Source organism: Thalassophryne amazonica, chromosome 15 (assembly GCF_902500255.1).
Source record: "Thalassophryne amazonica chromosome 15, fThaAma1.1, whole genome shotgun sequence".
NCBI classification, from domain to species: Eukaryota; Metazoa; Chordata; class Actinopteri; order Batrachoidiformes; family Batrachoididae; genus Thalassophryne; species Thalassophryne amazonica.
In genome coordinates, this window is record NC_047117.1 from 67,261,919 (window position 1) to 67,289,422 (window position 27,504).

General features: G+C 43.6%; 1 protein-coding gene across 5 annotated transcripts in view; it reads left to right on the forward strand.

Moving 5' to 3' along the window:
• The first annotated feature begins 6,095 nt into the window (after nucleotides 1-6,095).
• The window catches only part of atf7ip (activating transcription factor 7 interacting protein), an 84,375-nt gene continuing 62,966 nt past the window's right edge, over nucleotides 6,096-27,504 (forward strand). For 2 of the 5 annotated variants that reach the window (XR_004565406.1, XM_034189113.1), the window contains exon 1: nucleotides 6,105-6,584. The gene's annotated coding sequence lies outside the window, so the exon portion shown is untranslated. Of the gene's footprint in view, nucleotides 6,585-27,504 lie in introns of all 5 variants that reach the window. The other 3 variants (XM_034189110.1, XM_034189112.1, XM_034189114.1) reach the window with 3 other exon arrangements.

The following is a 27,504-nucleotide window of genomic DNA, read 5'->3' on the forward strand; positions in this document are numbered from 1 at the left end:
CACAAAAAGCAGTCAGGCAAGCTCTGTGACACTTTATTAAAATTTTATTCTTGTTTGTGCACACACATTAATATGCATAGTAATGGTAAATTATTTACTGTTCACAAAGTCTGAATGGGCTTCCTCTTATTATGATTATTATCCTCCACTGGCCATGCTGGGAGAGAGGACAAAATCATGATCTGTCTGTGCATGTGTGTGTCATGCTTTTTGTTTTATCACTATATCTTGTGAACACCTTTTCCAATTTATACCAAAATTGATATAATACCTCACTAAGATATTTTGTACCATCTATCAGTCAGGATTTTTTCCAACATCAAACACTGTGGAGTCTGTACATTATGTCATTGTTGGACAGTGTCAATAACCTTTGTCCGATTTATTACAAAATTTGTTTGCATAATTGCCGATTTGGTTTGCCCACCCTATGAGCTTTTGGACCATATAGGATTGCTTTCCGTGTGCGTATGTGTCCATGCTTTTCTGGATTATGAGCGTGACATACGAATGCGTCAGCTGCTCTCCATGGACGCTGCTTGTGGGGAGTTGCCCTGTTATTTATTGATTCATGTTGTTTCTTGTTGAGTATACAGTCGATTCAATAGTGGCAGGCACAGGTTGCGCACAGGCTGATCACCTCCATTCTTTTGTTTGTGATTCCGGCAACAGAATTCCTTTTCTCCACCTCCTTGTACACTGTCCCAGTTTCACATTTCATGTAATTGCTCTTCTTCTGTGCTTTTTTCCCTTTTTTCCTTTTCCGTGTTGCTCTCTGCTGTGTGACAGAACGGATCCATCTTTTGAGAGCCAGACAGAGGGAGGTTGTATTTGAAAATGAGTTTTTGAAGGTGTGCCTACATACACACATTCATGGAAAAAGTTGGGAGTGGACAACAGGTCTGTGCACATGCATGCACTTCCACAACTGTTGGGATTTATCAAGCAGAACCGTGGCTTTATAATGACGGCGGAAAGAGAGTGCATAAACATTTCTGCCTCTGGGTGTGCACAACTTTATTTGCGGTTTTCATGGAGAGGTTTATAAATGAGGCTCCTGATGTCTGAGAGCAGTGGCTTCACAGCTGCACTTCGATCCAGCTTGACCAGGGAAAGGCTGCACAAAGGTCCCGTGCACTCATCAAGGGGTGCCTTTGCCAAACACTTTGGCCATGGCAGAAGTACCCTCTCCTGCGCATGCAGCTCAGGGTGGCCAAAAAAATAAGCTCTGGTAAAATGGGCTATGGGGTTTTTCGCTCAATATGTACGTGGTAATTTGGCCACCGTGAAAAGCTTAAAATTGTCAGCAACTTCTCTACATATTGATATGGATCTTTTGCAAGACATTTCATGCTGTAGTTCGCCCATGGCAGGCAATACCTCTCTCCTGGTGCAACAGTGGCATGTGGTAAAGCGTGGCCTGAACTGAGAATGTATGCCAACGACTAATATACATAACAGGTTTATTTGTGTCTTTGTGACAAAGTGTTAAATGTCTGCAGTCGTTACTTGCATTATCACCAGTGGCAACAGTGACTTCCAAGAAAAAAAAATTGTTGACTTTTGTCTGTAAATGCTAGATGTAATACATCGATGCAAAGATACTAGATTTCAAGAGCAAATAATAGGGTTTTTTTTCTCAATCTCATGGGGAAGCCCACAAAGTTTGTGGATTTGTTCTCGTAGGTAGGCAATCTCAAGCCTTCTTTGCTTTATGCTAGCATGGGGGCGCTTATCTGATATGTGTGTGAGAAGGAGGGGGAAGGGAATAGAACGGGGGAGGGTAAGAAAGCAGCACACAGCTGCCTCCCTCTGCTAAAAATGAGTCTTGGAGTGAACACACCCTTCAAGGACTAACGACAGTGGCTGCAGCAGATGCGAGAGCATACCCAGCATTATGGACATGAAACAAACATGTCCTCTACCGGCCTTCTGTGGTACTGCATCTTTCATGCAGACAAGATTTGACAAAATGGCTGGCTTTACTTAAAGCTATAGCAACATAAAATCAATGTTTGTTATGTTGCAGAGCTGATAGGAGTTGGAGCACTAATATATTATAGACCAGGGTGATTGACCAGATCTGTATGTCATGCATATCTGTGTCCTTGTACAAGACACTTTATCTGCATTGTCTCAGTCGACCTAGCTATAAAAAGCGACTGGTCCTGGCTGAGGAAGTAATCTGCAATGGATTGGCCCCCCATCCCGAAGGAGTTGTAGACGCTCATCTGTTTCATGATACAGTATCCTGGGATAGGCAATGGTCTGATATGCCTCAGAACTTACTTCTACGGTATACTGTTAGGTACCTATCAACCTATCTCATGTTCATTGATGTTTAGCTGAATTATGGTCACTCATAATATAGAGAATTCTGTTTCTACTCATCTGAGAACCCAGAAAATGTGTGCTATACTTCATATATGTAGGTAACAGACAGATGTCTGCCAGCGTGGTTGCCATCCAGGACCCAAGGTGGCATCGTGGATGTGGTGAAGCACAGTACCAGTACATGCTCCCAGACTTGAGTTATATGTAACTTAAAGTGTTATATGACTTTGGTTCATGTGGCACATTTGAGGGGTGTACTATGAAGTGAGGTTAGTGGGTTTGTGACGTACGTTAAGCATAAAGCCATAGTTTTCAGCAACACAAATTTGGCTCATATTAACTGGCTAGATAACTGTGATATCTTAAGGCTCATTTATGTTCCAATTACATACATAAATATCTCTGTTTGAAAAAGTGTAACTATTGCTGCCCACATACTTTTATATGTCCATATATGGCGTAGAGGTCAAGTAAAATGTCCACTAGATGGCAGTGGAGACTCTCTTTAATTAATATATATATATTTCATTAAGATATTCTGCCATTGATAATCATATTCTTCATATACTTTTGTTTGAAGGCAGTGTCTCGCTCTTGAACTTGTCTACACTGATCCCAAACTTTAAAATGGCATTTCATTAAACTCCTACTTTGAAAATAGCATCACGATATTTGGACAATCCTGTAGATCTTGAAACCTGATTTGTACAGTTTTCTTTTATAGAGAGACATTTTTGAGACCAGATGATCCGTTGGCTTTTTCTGATTCTATTTTCTGTAAATGATAGAGTCTCAGCTGAGGGAATACAAACGCCCACTGGTTGTACTACAGCTATTTCAACACGGATTAGAGAATTGATTTGTGTATTTACATACTTAATGGTGCAATAGGTGAGTCTTTTTTGTGGTTGTTTCTTAAAACGTATAAATGTGCTTTTTAAATTGGATAAAAAAGACAAAAAAAAATGAATAAATAATAATAAGTTGTTGGCATTAAGTTGTTGGTATTCATCACAGCAAATATACAATCTGTAAAATTAATTTCACGTTGGATTTGCCCAAACAATTTTAACTTGTCCGTTATGGGACAGAGTTGGACATAAATGCACTTCTTGAGTAAAACTTAAATCTGTTGCACTGGGTTGAAATGAACTCTGGATGGCGGCAATTCATGATAAAATATCTATAAAATTACGAATATACACCACGCAATTTTTTAACAACATTTTTCCTGCCATTTCTCCTGTGCTTGATTTGCAAAACTGGTGCTGTCGTTAACCGCAATGATGCATCATTAATAGTCCTCATTCCACTCCTTAAAGATAACTTGTTATTCTTGGCAGAAGTATGCGGCTTGTGACTGGTCCGTTTTTGCAGAAGACGCAAAAGGCACATGAAACACGCTCTTTCATGGTAATGTGCACAGAGCCTGAAGCAGAAAGTCGAGGTTCAGACAAATAAACTGATACCCACAGTCATGGTTCTAATTACCTCGGACTGACTGTGACTTTAGGGTGCACAAAGAAAGCCTAGGTGTGTTGACCTCACGTCATCGTACAACCCCGTGATGTGATGTGAAGTGTGTCAGCCAGGGAGGCAGAGGACAAGAATCTTTGACAGAGCCTTGATGTGGATTTTGGAAAAAAAAAAAAACAGTTAACTCTCAAGTAAATTAATAACGGTTGGGAAGTATGACGGTTTATCCACCCCATAGACAAACATTTGAGCAATGGTGAACACAACATTAATAAAGCCTCTAGTGGCCTTCTGGGGAACTGCAAGTGTGAAGCAGACAAGTGAACCAACAAAATGGCTGAATGCACTGCACACGGTGAAGAAAACACCCTCCTCTCCCTGTGAGCAGCACGGCCAGCACAGAATTAATGGAGTCAGTCAGTCAATGTGTCCGCAAGATTTCCGTAACTCTGTAAAGCCTGCTGGGGATTCTGATCTGAAATTTGTGGTTCTGATAGATAAAAAATGAGGACCAGTGAGTGAGTCCCATTTTGCATCCATGTTAGCATCTTTTCACACAATAATTTGCTTGTTTGGCAGCTAAGAATAAAGGCAATGTTGCATTTGGTGCATCCGAAATTCGGCAGAATTTAAGGTTTTACGCCGGACAGAAATGTGTTTTGTTTGCAGTATGGTAGAGCCCACATTTATAGTATGGCATTAAGAAGGCGCTCAGAATAGGAACACTGCTCCTTTGTGTCGAACAGAGTCCGTCGGAGTGCCTCGTTCCAGAAAGTGATGGGAGATGGCAGGTTTTCATTCCTCCCAATTTCACTGATGAGCACCTCCCCCTGCTCCAAGTGGTGCTGCTCCTTGAAACCTGCTGGGGGGAGCGGGGTTCCAATGAAAGCCTGCCCCGTCTTGGCCCATTCCAGAAGGAACTTAAGAGCAGTAGTTGAGGTGGTTCAGGCAACTTCTGGCCCCCTGAGATGCCAACCTATGGGGGTTTTCCAGGAATGTCCATCTGGAAAGAGAACTTGGAGTTGAACCAGAACATGCTGGAAGTATTATATCCCACCGGAACTGGGAACACTTTGTAATCCCCCAGGAGGAGCTGGAAGATGTGGCTTGACAGACAGACTGAGCCTACTTTAGATGCACTGCTGCCACCACGGCACAGTGGAAAATGCAATACATGAAAAATTTCCAGATTTGTTCTCGTATTTAAGTAACGTCAAACCTTGTGATCGGTTACGACGGAAAACTTACCATCATGCAACAGAGAGGAAAGGAGCAGGCAGAGCCACTGCTCAATATGTTGTTTTTTTTTTTTTTTGGAGCATGAACATAACCCTCATGGAATTTAATGAGAAACCATTTTAATAATAGTGAAGAAATCATTACCCTCGGCTGATGCCCTCTGTTGGCCGCTGAGGGGAGTGCAGGCTTCCTTCAAGCAGAAAAGTGACTCAACAAAATGGCTGCTCTAACAGTGCACTGTCAGGAAACAGCCAAAAACTACTTTATGTGCCCTAAAACCTGACTCCCATATACATGGATGTGAAGATACTTAATCTGAGAGCTCAGAAGGTTTTGTCTTGTTCGTGTAAGTAGGTAACATGAGGCCTTCTTTGTGTGAAACTAGCATGGCACACTGTGAGTGTGACAGGGAGGAGGACAGGAGACACCACAGCCTCCCTCTTTCACATACACTGGCTTTAATAAACACAAGCCACCCTTCCACAGGAGGCTCTCGGTGACAGTGACTGGAAAACGCGCAAAGGTTTATGAAACACAAATGTGTTTCTACATCCGGCCCCCTACAGGCCATCTGGAGAACTACACCTTTGAGGTAGAGGAGGGAGAAATCACAAAATGGCTGCCAGGCTGCTGTGACAACAGGCAGCTAAGAATAAATAAGTTTGCCCTGATTTCATCTGAGAATTACACTTTTATACCACAGGCTTTGAGGATATGTTTTCCAGCTCCCGACATTGGGTTCATATTCTTCTTTGTAAACTTGCACTGGAAGTTTGTTGTTTTTTTTTTCTGTCACCCCAAACCCCCACCCCTCCATCATCTCTGCTAATTTCAAGATGAATGATTAAACGAGGATTTGCTCTTGAATGCCCGCATTCCTGCGACATATAGAAATTATTGCTGGAGTTTGCGCACAATTATCAAGATTCATGTTTATGTGACCCCGCCCCCTTGGCACAGTCCCCGCCCCCTTGAGCTCAGGTTTCAGTGAAGAGCGGATCACACCCCTCCCCCCCTTCCACATGCTGCCGACAGCTTCTGGTTTCCTCCACAGGTCTGCGCGCGACACACTGCAGTTTGGCTTCTCCAAGCTTTGGGGTGCTGCTGCAGCTTCAGTCCTGCCAACTTCACTCACACACACTGAGCCACCACGTCCTGCAGCCGTGCATACCTACCTTGCTTTAGCTTCAACACCACCTTTTCTTTCAAGAAAAAGAAACAACAACAAAAAAAAAGCGCAGAGGAGGACAAGACTGTCTGTCTCGCGACCGCTCCGTTTGAACAGTCGTAGAGAGTCTTTGTGCGCGCGAGCAGGAGGAGGAGCCAAGTCGCGATTCGCGAAGAAGAGAGAGCGCAGTCGGATCGAGCGAACGCACGCCTACACTCAGCCTGAGAGTTTTACCGGTTCACGTTAAAGGCAGCGGACTCTTCAGCGAACCCCACTGGCAGCACACCGGCGTCTGTAAACGACTGTCTGCAGCGTCCGGAGCCGGACTGGAAATCGCAGGAGCGTCGCATCGCAGCGCGAAAAATCAGTGAGTCTTTTAAACAGTTAGCATGCTGGACATGAAAATCTCTCGCTGTGTATGCGTGTGTGCTTTTTAAAATGAACAGAAAAACTAATAAACTCATTATTGAAAGCTATCTTTATGAATATAAAAACTGTGAATTCCAGAAGTCATGTTTTTATGTCTTTGAAAGCAGGGTGTCACAGTGACCCCTACCGGCTAGCGTTGTAAGCAGGATGAGTAGCTGTAGCCAGCGCTCACTTCAATGCTAGCTTAGTATGTTAATTGGCTTCCTTTATTAAATAGTAATAACTTGGTGTAAAATTTGAAGGTTAAAAACTTTTTGACACCATTACCAAAGTATATTCTCCATGACTGAGGTCTCATTTGAATTCTGTGCTTTGCGATAATTTTCTTTTGAATTAGTTGGTTTTTGCTTTTTATGCATTGTGTTAGATTATATTCGTTGATCACGCATCTTGTAAATTGCATATTAATTTGGTGCTTTTCAATATACACAGTGTTACTAAAATTTTATTACATGGGTAGTGTACTTTTATTTCACAATGTAATTTAGTGTTAAGCAAAAAGCATGTTGAACTTTAGCAGTATTTCAGGCAAACTTGATAGGCAAAAGTTGATATTATGAAGATAGCAATCTTGACTTTTTTTTTTTTTGGTCTTTGAAAGCAAGGGGTTTCATGGTGATCCTTGGTGGCTAACACTACAGAAATCAAACATAGCAGTAACTATGACTTGCTTCATTGCTAGTTTAGTAAGTTAATAAGCTTTTTCAGATAAAATTGCCGTAAATTATTGTTAACCCTGATTGTTCACAACTTTTGAACTGTTTTTTGCGAAAGACTGTATACCGCAACAGAAATATCAAAAAAAAAAATTTAATAACGTGGCATGAAGTTTGCTTTTTATGAATTGTTTTATTGCATTTGTAGCCTCTGAGTTCTTTGAGCCTGTAAATTAGTATGCTAACATATTCAGCTTGCTCATATGAATTTGATACCTTATGTTACACAGTTTTACCAAAATTGTGTTGCACAGCGACCTTTATATCAGTACAATACAATTTACACTTTTAATATTTAAATGACTAGCTTACTGACCATGAGTGCTACCCTCTCATTTGTGTTTATTTTAGCCAAAATGAGAAATTTCTTCTTAAAAGTTAATATTATGAAGCTTAAAAGCTAGAATGTCAGTTTATGACTTTGAAAGTAAGGGTTCATGGCAACAACTACTGGCTAGCCTTGCAGTGGGAATCAAAGCACAATAGCTACCCCTTGCTTCTTGGCTAGCTTAGTAATTTAATAAGCTTTTTTAAACAAAATAGTCATTAAGCAGTGTACACATTGATGGTAAAAACTTTTTAACAGCATTATGGAGACTGTGTACACCACAGGTGAAACATTATTTTAAGTTTTGTGTATGTGAGCTTTTTCTGTTTTTGTTGACATAAATTGCTTTACATTTTATTATTTCTTTGAATTGTATATAATTTTGGTAATAGTAATATCACTTCAGTAAAATTATTCATTGCACGTTTTCCCATAATTGCTGTTAAGAATAATAATGTTGTTGCAAAGCCAGTGTTGGCTAAAGAAATGTATCTCGCAAACATGAATCGAGAAATTTATATGTTTGGTGGGTAATAATTCATTGCGACAAGAATCCCAGTTGGGTCTTCTTTTGTAACCTCGTTGACGCAGCTGAGGATTGCAGAAGTTATGTAATCTTCCTATCTTCTTATAGTAGTGCTAGGTGATATGGCCAAAAAAACTGCAGTCAGCAGTTACTTGCAATTTTTGTGGCACCGCTCCTCCTTTGAGGTTGCGGCTTAAGGGTCGGTCACACAGCACACAGCGTTAGCTGAACGAAGGAAAAAAGTCACAAAGCCACAAATCGTCGAGAAAAAGTGAACGAATGAGCCAGTACTTCTTCCATCACCAAAAAGCCTGCGAGTGCAGAGCGCATAAAAGGCTGAAATGAAACCGAAACTACCAAAAGAAAAACAAAGTGAACAGCGACCTTGACGCTGTGATCATTTCTACAGTGATTCTGTGGTCACCACAGCCACCTGCAGCTGCGTTGTCCTGACAGCAGGTTTGTCTTCACTACAACAATGTGTGTGTGCACATGCACGTTGCAGCCAGAGACAGCTGCAATGTGAGTAAATAGTTAAAGTAGTTGATGAAACATTCTTGCCGCTATTGTTTCTGTATGAAAACTTTGCTTTTCGTCCCAACACGTGGACGAGTCACATTCAGCTCGTCGGATCTTTACTTATTGATCCGTTCAGATATCATGAGTGTTCATGTAAGACATCGGACTTGGGAGGTTGGACGACAATCAAACGGAATGCTGATGGTACGGGAACCACGCAAACAATGAGGAACCGTCAAGACAGAAAGGAAAATGGAATATGGACGAATTGAGGTTGTCGTCAGGATTCGGTCACATTTTTCAAGAGTTTGAAAATTCTGACAAAGCGCCAGCTACAGAAACAAAGCTGGACAACAGTTAAACGATGTTTCCGAAAGTCAGTGTAAGTCCAGATTTCTTGTTTTGTTTTGGCTTCAGTGTCCTTCGTTAGTGCCGTCTGACCAGGGCTTTAGACCCTGTTCAGACTGAGGTTGGCAGTCTGGCTTTAGGCAGATTCAATCGGGATTGCTTTCTACCTGGATAGCATTCAGACCTGTTTTTCAAATCAGGCTCATCCTCCATACACGTCCAAACTCAATTCGGCTCAAGCCGAATTCAAGGCATGTGGATCTGGACATCACATCTACAGGTCCGTGCGTGAATGGTTAGAGCGTGCGTGTGTGGATCTGGATGTCAGAGTGCAGTTGACTGATTTTCTGAGTGAGAAGGTGCTGCAGAGAAAGAAGGTTGATTGCTAGCCTTGCCATAGCAGCCCCACTGGCCAGTGGCGCAGTGGAGGATGTTGTGGGTGCACAGACGTAGTGAGGAGGTTTGATGTCATGACTCCGAGCTAGCCGGATTCGAGCCACATTTACGTTCAGACCTTGGCTATTCCCGCTCAAGTCCAGCCAACCCCCCCGGGGGGGGGGGGGGGGGGGGGGGGGGGGGGGGGGGTTAATTCTGATTTGTGCCTTTCACATTCAGAATAAAACCTATCCAACCCCACTATGAACGGGGTCTTAGGTTATGCATCCCTTGGCTGCACCTCTAGGCTTCCTATGCACATCTTGACCTCATAGCTAGGGTTGATTACTTTCGTTAGCATTTTAATTCCAGGCTTCTGCATTTGCCCATGGATAGCTTGAAAAATGGATTTGACTCTCACCTGTGCATCAACTTTGCCTCAAGCAGTATTCAGAGACAGTTGTGTGGTTGTTTGTCTTCTTTGAAGTTTTTCATTGCCAATTGCATCGGTCGTACACACCCAACCTGAAAACGTAATATCAGAACCCTGGAGAACAAGAGTTCGTATCAGGTTAGCATAGCATATTTTGTAGAAGAAAGTAACTGCTGGTTTCCCGTATAAATACATCTGTGTTTGTTCATGTTTTTGGTAATCATTAAGCGTCTCTGTTGACTTTTATTTTGTTGTGATTCAAGCCAGTCACCTGACCACAGCAGTGGAATCAGCCAGTTTCTTTTGACATGCAGCAGAGACGATACTTTGTTGAGCCGGGAAGGCTGTAGGTCAGAAAGCATCTGCGTGATTGGATCACCTCTAATTCTCTGTGCTGCGATGACCAGAGTTTATTCAGGTGTGCAACCATGCAGAATTTAAAAAATGCTCTTTAGCCTGGAGTGGGTCTGCTTGGCACTAGCTCATGTGCTAACACAGGACCTTGTGAGTGTTGCATAAGATGGCGTTTTCAGTTACTGTTGCAGCGGAACAGTGTCTATATACTGCAGAAGAGACCATCTGCATGATGGACTAAAAGGAGACTGATTGTGATAAGTGATAATTAGACAGAATTATAAACACTGTATTCAATTTTGTCACTTTAACTATTGTCCTTGGTGCATTTAATGTTTTAATTGATAGTCTGGCTGCTTTTGAATACTTCTGTAATTTTGTGCAAATAACTACACAATGCTAAGAAATTGAAAATATATAATGAATGTAGGCCTAAATGGTACAGTTAACAATGTTGGCTGATGTGGAAAAAGAAACATCTGCCTTCTGTTGCTTTGGTTACCCCCGCTTGTTCCAAAGTGGTATAGTCCAGTAATTTTCCATGCACCAGGCAGGCCTGGGATGTGGGTGTGGCTTAATGTCAATGATCCAAGAGTTGAGCAGTTATTCTGTATGACCTTTCTTGTGGCTGTCTAAATATGAAAAGTTTAAGATCCTTTTTTTTGTTGTTGTTTAGGTTGAACTATGAACAAATAATTAACAATCTAAGTCTCTTCTCTTCAAGTCAGACTTTCATAAGTCAGTCACACTTTTAGGAGTTTGTTGTGTGCAGACCTGGACCACATTTGTCATATTTTAGTAATCTGGCTTTAATTTAGTACATACAAAATAAATCAGTTCAAGTAAAATTTTACATTTGTAAAAATGGGCAGTGGCCTGTTTCTAGGTTTCTCCTCCCCCACTGTTCCACTGGCAGTGCTCACATGACGCATAGTTCAGTGTGCTTTGTTTTCTTCTGCTGCAAAGGAAGTTGCCTAGAAAGGCTCCACCTACTTTTTTTTCAAAAGCTTTTCTGTAGGTGTTTGGAGTTAATCATTTCAGTTGAGTCGCATGTTTTTTTGTGTGTGTGTTACATTGATTGTGGATATGCTGGCAAAGTTGATGACCTGCATATACTTTTGAACAATAGATGACAGGAGATTGGTGAAAGTTCTCCCTGAAGACACAAATGTGTTGAGGCTATTGTTAACATTCGCATTTTACATACAAATCCCCCCGCCCCCACTAGAAAAACCTTTGGCTATTTAGCGATGAAGGCTATGTCGCTGTATAAAGTAACATGTGCTTCTATGCTGTGATAATAAATACATGTAACTCGAAAAGCAACCTTTGAAAAAAAAAAGAGTATGTTGCACCACCGTGAACACTGTGCACATTTGAAATTCAGTCATTTCTAAATATATTATTTGACAAGAATGTGCAACCCATATCTTTTGAGAGAGATGTCTGCATATTTCGCTTTTATAAAACTGCATGCTTTAAATGTACCTATCCACAAGGTAAACAGTAAGGATGATTTTACTTAGAATGATTGATTTTATTTATTTATTGGTCAGACATCACAAATCAGGCTTAAACACACATGCGGACATATGGGCCTTTTTCTTTTTTGGAAAACTGCATGTTAGTGGCGGCACAGTGGCTTAGTGGTTAGCACTGTTGCCTCACAGGAAACTTACACATACAAGAAAACCAATACAACTGTAAGAGCCTAGATAATACTGATTCTGCACCACATATCTAAATCAAAATTTTTGGAGAAAATTAATACAGCTGGTAAAGAATTGTTTTTTTTTCAGGTGTGGGACATTTGTTCTTCAGTGTAGGTACACACATGCATCATCAGACTGAAGCAGTGGTTTGTAAATAGATTAATACACTGACATCAAGCTGATTAGTTGTCAAATCTCCAAATTCCAATTCATCACCTTACATGTCCGTTCTATTTGTGCACAATTCATATGTATTTGCATGGTCAAAAATTACAATTTTATCATTGTTTTTTTACAGTCTGCAACACATCACACCTTTTGTAGACACTTGTATGGAAAAACTGGAAAGGGTGTGGGGGAAAAATTAGGAGTCTGTACTAGGTCACTGTATTCTTGAAGTACTGGTATATGAGCACTGGATGCTTTGGATTTTTTTCTCTCTTTCTCAAATACGCACAGTCTCTTTCTTGTGATCGCACAAGTTAAAAGTATGGGTAAAACCTTCTGTCAATCAGGTATGCTGCCTGTGTGCTACCACATAAAAATGTGCATTCCCGCTCACTGTGCAGGTCAGGGGCATAGCCACAGGGGAAGAGGACGGAATGACTCCACTTCGAGCAGAGGTCTCAGACTGATTCTAGAAAGGGTCAAGAGTATGCAGGTTTTCTTTGCAACTACCGATTTTACTGATTAACTTATTCTATCTACTCAAGGTGATGCTAATCAGTGAAATCACCTAATGGAGTGGGTGATTGCAAAGAAAATGTGCACCCTCTTGGCCCTTTCTGGAATCAGTTAGAGACTACTGCCTTATGCTGCGTTCACACCGGGCGCGACGCGAGCGACAGCAGCGACAGCAGCGACAGGTTGCCATGTAATCCCTATGGAATGACGCGTTTTGGCGCCAAGTCACGTAGCATGACGCGCTGGACGTGAATGAAGCGATTTTGAGCGATTGGCGCGTTTGTGGCACGATATTGCGTCGCATCATGTCGCATTGCCCTCCTCCCCAAGTTGAAAAATCAGAACTTTTTCATCTCGTCGCGCCGTGATGACCAATCAGGGACTGAATATGTAGTGACGTGGAGATGTCTGGAGTTTGACTGAAGATGTGAACATGTCCTGTATCTGGTAGCAGCCTGTGAGCAGGACTGATGTCTCTTTTGTCCTTTATTTCACATTTATGACAGAGTTTTTGGAGTGAGCAGCAGCCCCGCAGCAGCGGGAGCGGAGTTTCTTTTTCATATTATTTTACGTGCACGCGCGAGCTAATCGTCCATGGAGATTATTTTACTTATTAACTACACAGATGTATAATAAACAAATGGTGACTGGTTTCTAAACACAATTATGACAGAGTTTTTTGGGAAAGAGCGAGGAGCAGCCCCACAGCAAGCAGCGGCGTTTCTTTTTTTTTTACGTGCGCGTGCCAGCGAATCGTCTGTGGAGAATATTTTATTAATTAACTACACAAATGTATAATAAAACAAATGGTGACTGGTTTCTAAATGCAATTATGACAGAGTTTTTTGGGAAAGAGTGAGCTGCAGCCCCACAGCAGGCAGCAGAGTTTCTTTCTTTTTTTTTTTTTTGTTTACATGTGCGCGCATGAACGGGACAGGAGGTCCTCAAACTGGGTCCCGCAGAGGCGGAAGGACCATTGAAAGCGGCTGTCATCCAGACACAGCTCCTGGTTATTGGATTTTGAGAAATGATATACAACTTAGCAAGAATAAACCCAATGCTACAGAGCTACAAGGGTTGGCAGGAAGGTTGGTGTTTTCGTAATCAAGTTGTAAAACCAGCATTTCCAGTTCCGCCTCCTTTGTAACCTGTGTTGTGGAAAAAAGACAGCTCGCGTGAACATATGGAAACACGCTGTATGCATTTTTTGTGTTTTTGATGACAGATTACGGTTATTTTTATTTGCGAGTTAGCATCATTTTTTTCTGTGAAGTGCCCCTGTGTTGGTCGTATGATGCAAAGAGGAAAAACACCACACGAAATATCTGTGGATGAAGACCGTCAGTTAGGTAAAGTTCCCTAGAGATTTCAAAAGCTGCTGCACCATAAGTACGATCAAGAACGCGTTTGATGCAGATGGGAAGAAACACTGCTGCACACATTTCGTTTGGCACAGAGGAAATAACAGTGACACACAGTTTCCGATAGGCCGGGAGAAAACAGCAGCACACAGCTTTCGATCTGCCGGGAGGAAACGACGCCGCAGCGCGGCTTTCGATCGGCCGGGGGGAAACGACGCCGCGGCGCGCGGCTTTCGATCGGCTGGGAGGAAACGACGCCGCAGCGCGGCTTTCGATCGGCCGGGGGGGAAACGACGCCGCGGCGCGCGGCTTTCAATCGGCCGGGAGGAAACGACACCGTGGCACGCGGCTTTCGATGGGCCGGGAGGAAACAACGCCGCGGCATGCGGCTTTTGAGCCTTTCCGGAGAGGGGCAAGTCTTTTATTCCAGTCAGATGGGATTGTCATCTGTCTCCCACATGGAATTAAAGATTGCTTTCACTGCCAAGAGGACAATATATCCACTTGACTGAAGGAGGTCAGCACTGAATTGGCGTGAAATAGTAAATGTGGTTACGCGGCTGAGGGTGGGTAAAGTTGTAGAACTCTGTGATTCGGTGGTTTGCAGCTGACTGGTGCATAGGTCCTGTACCCTATCACCTGAGATGTGCAACATGCCGATGGGAACATCAACTTTGCACAGCTGCTCAAAGTAACTGGTCCAATGGGACAACACAGCAGAGTCATTTGTTAGGACCATATGGTAGCTCGTCATGACTGTGGTGGGACATGTTGTAGGTTTGGAGGAACGGTTTGGTTCCACTGTAAGAAGACTAAGGGTCACTAAACCGAAGATGGTGTGTCAGCTGTTTACAGATTAATCCAACAAATGCCTGTGTGTCTACTCTGTGTCATCAAAACCAACTCTTTATACAGCCCACCAGGCCATGCACCCTGACTCCTGTGGATGATAGTGGCCTCAGAGATGAAAAGCCTGCCTTTTGTCAACTTTGAAAGTGTTCTAACATTCCATTCGAGTAATTTGTCCATGTTTGTATGTTCTCCACCCACCCAGATTGGATTCACACGCCTGTGAAAGCTTCTGATCTTGATGTCTAGCCAGAATGTCTGGGGCACCAAGCATACCGCAGTATACCAACAGAATCCCGAGGGAAGCCATAGGTCTCTAGTCAGAACTCAGAGACTGGGCACTTTAACAGACTCTGCAGCTCTACTGAAGGCTCCACCGTCTTCCTCCAAGAATATGATCAATCTCTTATCTGTGCTTATGGTATTCGAATATCTTGTCCAGCGTTGCCACTCTGGATGCTGAACCCATAGTCCAGAAACTTATAGCTCCTAACTTTGTGCAAAGTTTGTTGGGATTGAGCTATTTTTACCAAGGTTACCAGATCCATGGTGACCACTACAATCCTTATGCCTTTTCCTGTTACAAGAGCTTGCGGACCATTTTACGGTGTTGATACCTTTGACCACAGGAACTGCCCCTGAAAGGTGATTTATGTCTGTGCCTTTTTTGGGGGGTGAAATAATTCCAGGGTAGGTACTTCTGAGGAGACAACCTTCTAGGTGAGGTGATGGTCTAGTGGATCCTTTATTCAAATCCGAGCCTGACTGGAAACTCACTAAGGGCCCTTGGGCAAGGTCCTTAATCCCCTAGTTGCTCCTGGTGTGTAGTGAGTGGCTTGTATGGCAGCACCCTCACTCCCATGTCACCCTCACATCGGAGTGAATGTGAGGCATTATTTGTAAAGTGCTTTGAGCGTCTGATGCAGATGGAAAAGTGCTATATAAATGCAGTGCATTTACCATTTCTGACCCCAAAATGCCTTTTGGGTAGGCTACAAAGATAGTCTGCACTCTCTTGGCCCTTTCTGGAATTAGTTGAATACCCCTGATCTAAAGGACCATAAGGATTGCAGCAAAAGTGGCTCACACTACAAGACCAATGCTGGGTCATTGACCATGGTACACTAGCAATCTGGGGACAAAAGACTTGCTGTTTCTTTTATTTATTTATTTTTTTTTAATGATGGATGTTCAGTGGATAGGATTCTACAGTCGAGAAAGTCTCTAATCAGGTAAACATTTATTAAAATGATATTTTAAACATTTTGCATTACCTAGCACTGTATTGTGTTGGCAGTGGAAAGCCAAATCAAAAGGCAGAATTCATTCCTGCTTTTGCCTCCTGGTTAGTGTGTTGGATGCTCGTGATAGCTAACAAGCAACTTTTATGTTGCCTTGCGTCTAGCATTAAAAGTTTTCTTGCTAGCCACCCCTAGCATTACATGGTTGTTCTCACTCGTGGGTTTTCACCGCAGTGGACTCAAACAATAACTGAAAAGGTCAATTATTGGGATGTTCATGACATCTGGGGAGTAGGTCAACTTCCTGTGGTAGAAACAAGCCCTGTTTGTGCCTGTAGTCACATTTAAATCTCCTATGACTAGACAAGTCCACCTTTTGGGTTCTTACCAATTGTAAAGTAAAGCTGTAACTAATCTCCCTCACCAAGACAGCACCACACACAGAGTGTAGACTGAGATGCGAGACAGGATACCAAAAGAATGCCTACATCTGAGCCTAATCCACTCGTTGATAAGAATATCAGATATCTTCCGAAGGAGCCAATCTGCAACCACATTATCAACATTGCAAAAGTGAGCAGCTGATTTTCAGTTTAATGTAACCTTTATTTAAGAAGGTTAATCCGATTGAGATCGAGATCTCTTTTGGAAGGCAGACCTGGACAATTGATGAGAACATTTTGCATAAAACTTGGAATGCCAAAAACTTTTGGTTGGTGCTACCACATCTCCTGACCCAGGATCAAACATGTACCACAACTTGGAGCATTCAGAAGCAGGTCTGTGTTCTTTTGTTAGGTACTACAAAAGTTAAGGTGAGTGCTGCTGAATTCTTGGTCACAGTGGCAGTAGATAAAGCCACTTGGCCATGTTCTGTGACACTTCCTGGAGAATCTCATGGTGTTCCCAAGACATCTGGGGAATATAATGTCTCCAGTGTTTTTTGGGTCTTTCCCAGGTCAGTTGAATCTGCCTGGAACACCTCCTCAGGGAGACAACCAGGGGGCATCCTAGCCAGATGCCTGAACCACTTCGGCTCTCGCCTTTCGATTTGAAGAAGCAGCAGCTCTAGTTTGATTCCCTCTGGATATTAAAGCTTGTCATTCCGTCCCTGAGTATAAGCCTGTATACCGGACAGAGGAATCTCGTTTCTGCAGTTTGTATGCAGAATGCTTGTTCTATCAATCATGGGCCAGAGTTCATTCATGACTGTAGGTAAGGATAGGTACGTAAATTAAGAACTTCCTCAACTCTTTCTTCACCACAATGGTCCGGTGTCGCAGACCAAAGCCCCCCCCCCCCTCCCCCGAAAAAAATAGGTGAAGGAAATGTGGACCGTTTGGTCTGCAACACCGGTACAGTGTACGCAGGTCCTTAGACGCTGACCTAACCTGCCTGTCCATGTCATACTCCATTTTACCTCCTCCACTCATGAACAAGACACCAAGACACTTGAACTCTTACACTTGGGGCAATAAGTCTCTCCTGATTCAGAGGGAACAAGTCACCTTTTTCCGACAGAGGACCACTGTCTCAGTTTTGGAACTACTCATCCTCATTCCATTTGCTTCACACTCAGCCTCAAACCTGCCCATTGCACATCTGAGGTCACAGTCTGAAGCCAACAGAAGCACGTCATCCACAAAAAGCAGAGATGTAACTCTGAGGTCATCAAGTTGTACAGCATCAATCCCTGACTGTGCCTTACAGGATTCATGAAGAGGAACTGACCTGGCAGAGTCCAACACCCACTCAGAACAGATCTGAGGTGATGCCGAGAATGTGAACAGAGGACATGCATCAGGTGTTTCAAAGAAGGCTGTCATCATTGTTTGCAGGGATGGTATTGACTTGAGTTTTGTGGAATATAAAGGGCTTTGTGTTCATGGACCAACTCCTAAAGAGCCAAACCATAAATGGTATACAACGAATGAATAGTTATCTCAAGCTCCATCGGGTTGGATGGGGAGCATCGGTGCACAGCCATTTTTAGATCTCTCCAGGGATGTCCAATCGGATTCAGGTCTGGGCTCTGGCTGGGCCACTCAAGGACATTCACAAAGTTGTCCTGAAGCAATTCCTTTGATATCTTGGGTGTATGCTTAAGGTCATTATCCTGCTGAAAGATGAACCATCACCCCAGTGTGGGGTCAAGAGCACTCTGGAGCAGGTTTTCATCCAGGATCTCTGTACATTGCTGCATTCTTCTTTCCCTCAGTCCTGACTAGTTTGCCAGTTCCTGCTACTGAAAAACATCCCCACAGCATGATGCTGCCACCACCATGCTTCACTGTAGGGATGGTGCCTGGTTTCCTCCAAACATGACGCCTGCCATTCACGCCAAAGAGTTCAGTCTTCGCCTCATCAGTCCAGAGAATTTTGTTTCTCATGGTCTGAGTCCTTCAGGTGCCTTTTAGCAAACTCCAGGCGGACTGTCATGTGCCTTTTACTAAAGAGTGGCTTCAGTCTGCCCAGTCTACCATACAGGCCTGATTGGTGGATTGCTGCAGAGAAGGTTGTCCTTGTGGAAGGTTCACCTCCCTCCACAGAGGAATGCTGGAGCTCTGACAGAGTCACCATCGGGTTCTTGGTCACCTCCCTGAAGCCCCTTCTCCCCCGATCGCTCAGTTTAGATGGGCGGCCAGCCGTTGGAAGATCCTGGTGTATTTAAACTTCTTCCATTTATGGATCATCAAGCCCATTGTTCTCATTGGGACCTTCAAAACAACAGAAATATTTCTGTACCCTTCCCCAGATTTGTGCCTCAGGACAGTCCTGTCTCAGAGGTCTACAGACAATTCCTTTGACTTCATGCTTTGTTTGTGTTCTGACATGCACTGTCAAATGTGGGACCTTATATGTAGGCAGCTGTGTGCCTTTCCAAATCATGTCCAGTTTGAATCAGCTCATGCAGGTGATCACCTAGAACATCCTTTTTCTGAGCAAGGATGACCATCTTCCACTGTTCTCTCGGGAGCATGGAAAACCCCATGCAGTGGCTGAGTTGTCTAACGTGTTGACATCTGGAAGTGGCCAGATCTCAAAGAGGATACACCTTCTTTTGGTCTGAATAAATGGTAAAGGGACTGCATTTATGGAGTGCTATTTCATCTGAATCAGAAGCTCAGCGCTTTACAATGATGCGTCGTGTATACACGGTTCAATTTGCAACCGTATAACCAGCATGAATGTCCGTAAATTATCAGACACAACAAGGTTATTCCCGAATTGCCCAGCTTGGAGCAGCAATGTCCCTGTGACTAAAAAAACAAACAGAATACTTTTCCTGACTCAGCTGCTTTGAATGCCGCCAGGTGAGAACTGCTTGAGGAATGTCAGCTGAGGTGCTCAGCCCATTATGGTACGTTTGTGAACTAGTAAGTTAATAATAAATAAATGGTAATCAAACTTATTATACGTGGCACAGGTCATACCAGCAGGCTTTGCGGTGCCAGATCTATCTCGAGGTTCCCTCGTATGCGCTCCAATCGTTTTGGATCCTGTTTTGCTTCCATCAGAATATGTAAATTGCGGTCAGATGGTCGTCACATTGCAGTCGGACTGCTGTTAGATAGGTGTCCCATCTCGACTGTGTCCAGAGAGCTTTGGACATGTGCATCACACTCGGGGCTAGCGGTCGATTTTGAGCAACTGCGTCAACTTCCGCAGATGGCTGTCGGAACGTTTTCGAACTGAAATCCGATACTTTTTGGATGTGCGCCGATTCATAAGTTCAGTGCCACTCTGCGTGATTCCGGCTTTTTGTGACGGGGTCATAAGGCTGCAGCTATTGGATATTTTTGGAAACGAGTATTCTATTGCTTATGTTATTGATTAATCGGATAAAAAGTACTTTTGCATTTTTAAGCAACCTCAACAGTCCATGGCTTTCCATAAGCAATGGCACAATGTCGCTGCACTGTCACAGATTATCAAATTTAGGGTGTTCCCTTTCTGTTTTTCTGGGTAATTATTTATTTTTGCACTTGGTTACATGTTCCGGATCTTTCCCGGGCCACATCCGTAGGTGGTCGGCATAATCCTCACTCAGTCAGGCTGTGAGAACAGAGATTCACTTAATCTTAGTAGTAACATTCATGTTTCTGGGTGATCACCCTTTGAGAATGAGAGATGTCTGGGAAGACCTTATGTGGTCATTAGGGCCCTCAATAGAGGTGCTGGGGCAATACTGATACATTTTCAGGAGAACGAATGTCCATGTCTTTCTTCTTATCATATGGTTGTGAGACTTGGATGCTCATGAGGGATTTAAGGAAAGGACTAGATGTCTTTGGTACTAGGTCTCTTCGGATGATCCTTGGGTATGGTTGGAATGACTGTAAAATTATGGTTACTTAAGAAGTAACATATTGAATGTGTGGCTGCTTGTCAGAGGGTGACGATTGATTGGTTGTCTGCCTGGATAGTTGTCACTTGTTCCAGGGCAGCTCTGTGGTGCGGTTGACACAGTAGCACTGGCCCATCCTGCCTGGCCTTGGAACTGCCTGGTTTATAGTGAAGCAAGAACGTGTCACCATAATTCACACAATGGGTACTTCTACTGACCTTGTAGTTGAACGGGATTCTCCAGTATCTACCTGCAAGAGCTTGATCTACAGTGAGGAAAATAAGTATTTGAACACCCTGCGATTTTGCAAGTTCTCCGACTTAGAAATCATGGAGGGGTCTGAAATTTTCATCTTAGGTGCATGTGCACTGTGAGAGACATAATCTAAAAAAAACAAAAATCCGGAAATCACAATGTATGATTTTTTTTAAATAATTTATTTGTATGTTACTGCTGCAAATATGTATTTGAACACCTACCAACCAGCAAGAATCCTGGCTTACACAGACCTGTTAATTTTTCTTTTGCCCTCTTATTCTGCACTCTTTACCTGTATTAATTACACCTGTTTGAACTTGTTACCTATATAAAAGACACCTGTTCACACACTCAATCAATCACACTCCAACCTGTCCACCATAGCCAAGACCAAAGAGCTGTCTAAGGACACCAGGGACAAAACTGTAGATCTGCACAAGACTGGGATGGACTACAGGACAACAGGGAAGCAACTTGGTAGAAGACAACAACTGTTATGATTATTTATTAGAAAATGGAAGAAACACAAGATGACTGTCAATCTCCCTCAGTCTGGGATTCCATTCAAGATCTCACTTTGTGGGGTAAGGATGATTCTGAGGATGCTCAGAACTACACAGAGGACCTGGTCAATAACCTGAAGAGAGCTGAGACCACAGTCACAAAGATTACATTAGCAAAACATGATGCTGTCATGGTTTAAAATCCTGCAGGGCAGCAAGGTCCCCCTGCTCAAGCCAGCACATGTCCAGACCCGTTTGAAGTTCACCATTGACCATCTGAATGATCCAGAGGAGGCATGGGAGAAGGTCATGTGGTCAGATGAGACCAGAATAGAGCTTTTTGGAATCAACTCCACTTACCATGTTTAGAGGATGAGAACAACCCCAAGAAAACCATCCCAACCGTGAAGCATGGGGGTGGAAACATCATACTCTGGGGGTGCTCTTCTGCAAAGGGGACAGGACGACTGCACCATATTGAAGGGAGGATGGATGGGGTCATGTACGAGGGTAGGCTGAAAAGTTCTAAGTCTCATCAAGAAGGAGAAATGCCATTTCAATAAAACTTGGCATGCATTAAGTTCAACTCTTCTGATGACTGTGTTTTTTTTCTTCCAGGTTGTGAGGTAGTTTGTGGTTCATAGACAAGTTTGAATGTTCGTGGTAGAGGGAAACGGCAAAAATGGACAAAATCTGGCATCGCGGTGTGATTAAGTACCGCTCCCTCAGAACACCGGTATGGAGTCTCTGCGATGCTGGCGACGAGATGGAACGGCTCCGTGGCATTCGTGCTGTCAGATGTCTGCCCAGCTTTCATCTTGGCCTCAGGTCCCACCACCACCACCAACAAAAAACAACGGAGAAACAGCTGATCCGCCAGTACAGCCGGGGACCACGTGACCGCGAGAGCTGGCTGCGACCAATCACGCTCTGCCCAGCTGACACGAAGGGGATGACATCATCAAGTCGGATTGGTCTATTGAATGCGCACTCGATAGCAAACAAAGCTTTTTCTCTCAACGAGCTCTTTACCAGGGAGAGCTTGGACTTCATGTTCCTCACAGAGACGTGGCAGAAGGACGGAGAGTTTTTTTACTTAAACGAACTGTGCCCTGTCGGCTGCTGCGCTCTTGGGAAGCCCCGCCTCTCTCGTAGAGGTGGAGGTCTTGCTGCTGTGTATCGACAGATACACATGCAGAGTGACTGACACTGAACACTTCTCTTCTTTTGTCACAAGTAATAAAGGTTGGCTCTTTAAACTCTTTTTACTGTATCTTAATCTATCGCCCTCCTGGCCCTGCAGGGGTTTTTCTACATGAGTTCAACAGTTTTTTATCTTCTCTTATAAAATTAGAAAGAGTTTTAGTTCTTGGAGATTTTAACCTACACATTGATGATACTACGTCCAACCCAGCACTGGAACTTTTATATTTGATTGAAACTTTTGATTTTAAACATGTATCAGGCCCCACCCACTTGAAGGGTCATACTCTGGACTTGGTGTTTTCTCTTGGCCTACACGTCACAAATATGCATGTGGAAGACGTCCACCTGAGTGACCACGGCTGTATTTTTTTTTTTCAGGTTGATGTTCCCCCTGAGCCTAGGCCTGTCTCTAAAAGGGCAGAAAGGAGGATCATTACACAAACTACAGCTGACAGATTTTGTACCTTATTTCATCCCAGTGCTTTTTATGACTGTACGGATGTCAATGATCTTATGCATCATTTTAACTCTCACTGTGCCACATTATTGGACTTGGTGGCCCCTTTCAAAACAAATAATGTCCGTGAGAAGTCATGTCCATGGATAAATAACAGTATCTTGCAGTTAAGAAGACTGTGTCGGAAAACGGAGCGCTTGTGGAAATCCACGCACCTTGAGGTCCATAGGTTACATCTCAGGGACCTTATTTCCATGTTAAATGATGCATTAAGAGAGGCAAGATCTAAATATTTCCATTGCCTGATAATGTCCAGTAAGGGAAATCCGAAGGTGCTTTTTAACACAGTTAACTCTCTCGTGTCCTATGCTGCCTCTGCAACCTCTGAGTTTTGTAAAGCAGATGGCACTGACCTCTTGGAGTTCTTTGTTGATAAGGTCAGACACATAAAAATGCCTTTACTGACCCCTTGTGGTCTGGCCCAGTCCGGCCTGAACTGCCACTACAGGTCTGGTCGTCTTTCAACCGAGTGTCACTAGAAGACATTGCAGCAGTTGCAACTAAAATTAACCTGACCTCATGCCCATTTGATGTCCTTCCCTCCAAGCTTTTTTAGATACTTTTGACTCAGTCGGGCCATGGGTCATGAAAATGTTCAACATGTCCCTGCCATCCGGTCTCTTTCCGAGCTCATTTAAACATGCTGTGGTGGAACCAAGACTCAAAAAGCCTAACTTGGACCAGTCTGAGCTTAAGAATTTCCGGCCAATATCGAAGCTCCCCTTTCTAGCAAAAATACTGTAAAAAGTGGCCGCAAAACAACTAACGTCTTTCCTTGAGATGCACAACACCTATGACACTTTTCAGTCAGGCTTTCGGAAACACCACTCCACCGAGACCGCACTACTGAGAGTGTCTACTGATATCATGATGGCCGCTGACGCAGGAAGATGCACGGTCCTAGTCCTGTTAGACCTGTCCGCAGCCTTTGACACCGGCGACCATAGCATTATGGTCAACCGGCTGCGCGATCTGGTAGGGTTGTCGGGGTCCGTGCTGAAGTGGTTTGCCTCATACTTGGAGGAGAGGACCTTTAGTGTGTTGGCTGGCCATAAACTATCGAAAACAGCTGCTTTACAGTATGGTGTCCCGCAAGGTTCTGTTTTGGGGCCACTGTTGTTTCAATTGTATGTCCTTCCCCTCGGCCAGTTGATTCAGGACTTCAGGGATATTTCCTACCACCTGTTTGCGGATGACTTACAACTGTACTGTTCCTTTAAGATTTCAGAAGTCCACAAATTGAACTCTCTGTTTGACTGCCTGTCACAGGTGAAGAAGTGGCTTAATGGAAACCGTCTGCAACTGAACTCTGAAAAAACTAAGACACTTATTGTTGCCCCTGACAGTGCTATTCCTGTTATCAGGAGCCTCCTTGGTGACTTGGGCTTAACGGCAAAAACAAGCCTTAGAAACCTTGGCGTTATTTTTGATGAAGGAATGTCTCTTGCTCAGCACGCAAGCAAGCTTGTGAAGAATTGCTTCTTTCGCCTGCGAAATATCGCCAAACTTAAACAATTGGTGTCACAGAAAGAATTAGAGGAAATCATCCATGCCTTTGTCTCCACGCGGTTGGACTATTGCAACAGCCTGTTCACTTGCCTGGGTAAGAAGGAGATAAATCGGTTGCAGTATGTCCAAAACTCTGCTGCGAGGCTTCTGACCCGCACCAACAGGAGAGCCCACATCACGCCTATCTTGGAATCCCTCCACTGGCTCCCTGTTGCCTCCAGAATTAATTTTAAAATCTTGGTTTTGACTTTCAGAGCACTACGTGGTCAGGCTCCTGATTACATTGCTGACTTGATTCAGCCTTACACCTCAGCCCGCAGCCTCAGATCTTTAGGTCAGAACCTGTTGATGGTTCCTCGAACCTCCTTTAAAACTCGAGGAGACCGATCTTTTAAAGCCGTAGCGCCTCGTCTCTGGAACGAACTCCCTCCGTCCCTGCGATCCCTGGACTCTGTTGAGATGTTCAAAAAGCAACTAAAAACTCTACTTTTTAAACAGGCTTTTCATGGCCAATAATCTTTTAGTACTGAGTGTTTTACTGTATATTTTTATTGTTTTACCTTGTAAAGCGCTTTGTGACCCCTGTCTGTGAAAAGCGCTATATAAATAAAGTTTACTTACTTACTTACTTACTTACATAAGAAGGGGTTAAAGCCCAAGGACATTCATGCGGATATGGTTGCTACATTAGGGGATGAAGTTCCCTCCATATCTACAGTGCAGAAGTGGGCAGCTGAATTTAAGAGGGGCAGAGAGAGCCTTGAAGACTGACCCAAGGTCTGGGCGGCCTGCAACAGCCACAACCCAGAAAAACATTGACCTTGTTCATGAAATGGTGATGGACGACAGACGATCAACGATTAATCGGCTAGCAGATGCTGTGGGAATATCCCATGAGAGAATTGAACACATTCTGCATGAAAAACTTGGAATGTTAAAGGTGTCAGCTTGGTGGGTGCCACGTCTTCTCACGCCTGATCAGAAATGCATCAGGCTAGTCATGTCGAAGGCAAACTTGGCGCAATTTGAAGAGGATCCAGCCAATTACATGGAACGTTTTCTTACCCAGGATGAGTGTTGGGTTCACCACTTTGAACCAGAGACAAAAAAACAATCAATGCAGTGGAAACACCCAAGGTCACCACCTCCAAAGAAGGCTAAGGTCGTTTCGTCTGCGGGGAAGGTCATGGTTTCAATTTTCTGGGATACCAAGGGCATTGTGTTCGTGGACTATCTTGAAAAGGGACAAACCATAATGGACAGTACTGTTCTAACCTACTGAGACAGTTACACGAGGCTATCAAAAAGAAGCGACCAGAAAAGCTGACGAAAGAGGTGCTGTTCCATCAAGACAATGCCCCAGCTCACAAGTCAACAGTGGGCATGGCCACTATCCACGAGTGTGGATTCGAACTGGTAGATCACCCACCATACTCCCCTGACTTGGCACCCTCGGACTTTCATCTGTTTCCAAACCTGAAAAAAACTTGGCTGGGAAGCACTATCGGAGCAATGATGGGGTGATGGCTGCCGTTGAGGACTATTTTGACTCTCAAGATGAAAGCTTCTATGCCAAGGGAATCGAAGCACTCAAGCACCGCTGGAAGAAGTGTGTGGAGTTACAGGGAGACTATGTAGAAAAATAACCCTGAATTTGTTCAGTTTGACAACTGCATCATAGTCAGCCTTAGAACTTTTCAGCCTACTCTCATATTGCAAGATTTTGGCAAACAACCTCCTTCCCTCAGTAAGAGCATTGAAGATGGGTCATGGCTGGGTCTTCCAGCATGACAATGACCCCAAACACATAGCCAGGGCAACTAAGGAGGGGCTCCGTAAGAAGCATTTCAAGGTCCTGGAGTGGCCTGGCCAGTCTCCAGACCTGAACTCAATAGAACATCTTTGGAGGGAGCTGTAACTCCAAACCTAAAAGATCTAGAGAAGATCTATATGGAGGAGTGGACCAAAATCCCTGCTGCAGTGTGTGAAAACCTGGTGAAAAACTACAGGAAACGTTTGACCTCTGTAATTGCAAACAAAGGCTACTCTACCAAATATTAACATTGATTTTCACAGGTGTTCAAATACTTATTTGCAGCAGTAACATACAAATAAATTATTACAAAAATCATACATTGTGATTTCTGGATGTTTTTTTTAGATCGTCTCTCACAGTGGACATGCACCTAAGATGAACATTTCAGACCCCTCCATGATTTCTAAGTGGGAGAACTTGCAAAATCGCAGGGTGTTCAAATACTTTCCTCACTGTATGTCCTTAAGTACACCTCAAGTATTGGACTGCATGTCTGACAACGCACCCCAGAGTACTTGAACCAAGTTTAAGCAACTTGTAGCCCTTGACATTTGGCAAATTCTGAGGGCATTGAACCATCTTCACCACAGGACGGCGTCAGTAATCACATCTGGAAGCTAATATCTGCTGAGGAGCCATCAACCCTAAAGTGAAGATGCAAGTGCATTGCTTCTTTCACTGACTTTTCAATAACTGCTGTTAGAGGGTACATTGCGACCATTGACAAGGCAAATGTAGAGTGCATATTTTGAGTCTCACTTGTTGATGGAGCCGCTACTACTTACTGTGGCCTTCAGGTCTGATCTAGCAGCATGTGCTGGTGCATCCCACTTCCTTAAAAAATGGCATGGGTCCTAATTGGCACTCACCCAGTGAACAGCAGACCATCCGCACTTCCAGAAAGTAGTTATTTGGTCTGCCACAGTCAGATGGTACATGAATGCTCCCTTGGTTTTGTCTACTCACTAGGGTCTTTAACAATGAGACACGACAGTCATTCTGCTGTGTGACTGCAAGCTCGAATGTATCCTCTGATGCATGAGATGGACTGACAATTGAAGTGTGATTACGTGCTCAGTCTGTACGTTACACTGCAATCACAGGCGCTGAATCAGCAAGTCAGTGCATTTCGGAGTCAGCTGACCAGTCTGTCACTATGATGCTGGGCATCACATGCTGTGTTTGACTGTGACAGAACAAGTTTAAAAGACAAGAAAATAAAGGATGACAGGTGGAATCTTTGGAGGGTGAAAAG